This window comes from Bidens hawaiensis, unplaced genomic scaffold (genome assembly GCF_021521415.1).
Source record: "Bidens hawaiensis isolate Kalapana, Puna unplaced genomic scaffold, B.hawaiensis_p1.1 tig00054405_1, whole genome shotgun sequence".
Lineage (NCBI taxonomy): Eukaryota > Viridiplantae > Streptophyta > Magnoliopsida > Asterales > Asteraceae > Bidens > Bidens hawaiensis.
The window spans coordinates 36,967-40,489 of record NW_027499817.1 but is presented as its reverse complement, the minus strand read 5'-3'; the positions used below and the strand labels follow the sequence as shown (position 1 = coordinate 40,489).

General features: G+C 32.4%; 1 pseudogene across 1 annotated transcript; it reads right to left on the bottom strand.

Moving 5' to 3' along the window:
- Positions 1–1,450: 1,450 nt before the first annotated feature.
- Positions 1,451–3,058, bottom strand: LOC143600603 (protein translation factor SUI1 homolog 2 pseudogene; annotated as a pseudogene). The gene is made up of 2 exons (XR_013147502.1): positions 2,982–3,058; positions 1,451–2,007 (listed from the first exon to the last, which is right to left on the bottom strand). The product of XR_013147502.1 is annotated as a protein translation factor SUI1 homolog 2 pseudogene (transcript).
- Positions 3,059–3,523: the final 465 nt, after the last annotated feature.

Sequence of the window (3,523 nt, the reverse complement as noted above, 5' to 3'; positions counted from 1 at the left end):
AGAGAGAGGCGGGAATGAATAATAAGAATGCATAAGAAATTGACATGTGGTATGAGAAAACTTGTATTTGTTATATATATATATATATATAAATACCTGTTGCATCGACTTTTTAAATCCAAACCCTTTTATATTCTTCATTTGTTCAGAACAAGCTATATAATAAAATTAATTGAACATTTTATTCTTTTAATTCTTTTTTTTATGGGTACTATACTGATGTATTATTGACTTTTTATTTCTTTGAAATGCTACATTTTTTAAAATATGCAATGCAGCATGCGATATAAATGTGTGGTTATATACTTTACACGTGTAGTTATCTCATCAATTAGGGGCGGATGTTTACCTGACTTTGTATATCATTATACATATGTAGTTATCTCATCTATGACTATGAGAGGCAACTATTTGCATGACTTTGTAAGGTTATGTGTAGTGAAGTTGTTATAAATTGGGCGAATTATGACACGTGACGTCCAGTTAATAATGGGTAAGAATTTGTGTGTAATAGTGTTGCTTATGCCTCTTAGGTCTTTAAGAGCATCAACGTTCTCATATGTAGAGACGTGCATGGGCCATGTTTTGAGTTCAAACTAAATTAAAAGTCAGGTTTTGTGTTTCTTTGAACAGTTTTTAGTTTTCACAATGACTTTGATTAATTTTCAATTCCGTTTTGGTCAAAATAATTAACTCGGACATAAATTTTTTGTTAACCGATGATTAATTGGCTTACACATTTGTCCCTAAATTTTATGAGATACACCATTTATTAATTTTTTTTATATAAATACTAGCATCCGAGAATAAAAACTACAATTCATAAACTCCATAACGTTCAAGTAAAACAAAAATCCATGCAAAATTGGTACACATTCAGTCTATTTTTCGGTATTTTTACAGGTTCAGTTTGTTTTTCATGTATGGGTACGCGCAATATCAGAACTAAACTGGAAATTCGGTTTATAAAAAACAAAAAACATAATAACAAACGGGTTGGACTCATCAGTCACAAGACCAAAATGCCATTAGCCTAAAAAACTTGCTAGGGAGTGTAAAACACCAAAAACATCATCACAACCAATAGAAGTGAAAAGCTTCATGGCTTGTGAGCTTTTGATTGAAGCTTTTTGGTATAGTGAAGGTATTGCATAAACATATACCAAAGATTTTATCTATAGAACTATGTATGTAATATCAACTCCTAAGAGAAGGAATTTGTCCATATTTTAGGTCACAAAGGAGAGTGAAAACGCTGAATTATGGCAAAAGTTTATCGAAGGTCTCAACGTGGAAACATGGCAATTAGGATCTCAAGACGCAACAACACCATGGAAACATGGCAATTAGGATCTCAAGACGCAAAGAACTGGCAATTAGGATTTCAAGACGCAACAGCACTATACTGGAAAAATTAAGAATTTGAAAAAGAAGCTTCAAGAAAACAACGAACACACTAAAGGCTTTTATTTTATTATGACCAACCAAAGAGGTTAACATCATTGTCCACTTACACATAACATCCATTACAGCAAACCACAAAAAACATAAAACAGAAGTCAAGAAACAGTAATAGTAGGCATCAATAAGCAAACACAACCAAACGAACGAAAAATCAAATCGCTTTGTTTTCAAAAACCATGAATCTTGATCTGATCTTTCTTCACAATACCCGCACGGGTCAAGAACGCAGACACGTTCTTGCGTTGATCCCCTTGAAGCTGGATCACTTTGCCCAGTTCTTTATCCTGCACGACAGTGCCATTGCAGCAGAATTCTTTCTTCAAATCTTTGAGAATCTTCTCGTAACTGAGCTCTTTTTTAAGACCCTGAACTGTTGTCAAGCTTTTTCTACCATTTCTTTGTTGTATGCGGATATGAACATACTCTTTGACTCCGGCACCGCCTCCTGAATCTTGGTCAACGTCAGCAAATGGATCAAAAGCAGATGGGATCTGAACTTCTATATCAACCATGAACTTTGTTTGAATGATGATTGCGTACTGACTGATTCATAAAGAACAAACATCAGCTTCAGAATTAAGTACCCAATTATCAATATAAAATTTCTATATCATGATGTAACTTCAAAAGATAACCTCCAAAAATCAACAAATTTCAAGGCTTCATAATCAGATCAGGCATATTTTGTTCAGAATAATTTACATCAGTAAACTAATTTACCTAAGCACAAATCACCTTCAAAATTCGATCAAATTTAAGAATTTTTTAAGTTTTATAATCAGATCAGCATATTTTGTTCAGGATATTTTACATCAAGAAGTTAACCTAATCACAAATCACCTCAAAAACTCGATAAACTTCAGAACTTTATATCTTTCACAATCGGATCGGCATATTTTTTTCAAAATAAATAGTTTACATTAAGAAAATTTACCTAACCACAAATCACCTCCAAAATCTATAAAAATCAAATATATATATATATATATATATATATATATATGCTTTATAAGCAGATCAGCATATTTTGTTGCAGAGTAATTTACAACAAGAGATTAACTAACCTAAGCACAAGTCACCTATAAAAATTAATAAATTTAAAAAAAAAATAAAAAAATCATGTGTCAACCTTAGATCCTGATAATTTTTATTCAAAGAAATTAATTAACCGAAGCACAAATTATCAAAATAAAATCAAAGTTTATCAAATCGAATTCGATCAAGAGGACGATCAAAGTCACCCTTAGATCCTGATTGATAATTTTAATTAATCGATTTCAACAACCACGCCCAAAATAAACCCTAGATCCTAATAATAACAGACCATCAAAACAACACACTTTATTAATCACCGTCTAAATAAAATTAACAGAAACGATCAGATCAACAACAACATGTCTTCACGCATACAATCGATCACAGATTCGATCAAATCAAAACAGTTCAACAGATCATGTGTAATTCGAATCAATCGATAATAATAATAATAATAATAAATGATTAAAGAAAGAGCTTACCGAAAACCTGTGATTGGGGTCAACACGAAGAATAAAGATGATGGATGAAAGTGTGTGTTGACGATTGATGAAGATCAATGGTTGTGGGTTTATATAGAAACCAACCGGGTCGTTTCTACGGCGGTCTCTCTACGGGTTTCCGGGTCGGGTTATGCGTGTGACGACAGCTCATGTGCGGTTTCATATTCAATTAAGATAATGTTATTATTATTATTTTTTTTAAAGTATATTACGTATTTTTAATATGACGTTGTACTTTCTTTTTTGAGTCACAAACAAACAGACACATGATTCATGAAAAGTGGTTTACCTCTATTACCCAAAATGGATAGAATTTAATTATTGGCCGGCCTAAGCCCACCGTATCGTGTTTCGAGAAAAACCCTACACTAAAACCAGGTGGAGATCGGATTCGAACTTGAGACTTTGAAGTCTTCAGTTCAAATCCTTTATTCCTCTCCATTGCCGGTTGAGATAAGGCTCTTCCATCTTTAAATCTTATGTTGTAAATAACATTTCTGGCTTTTATTTTCGTCAATAAG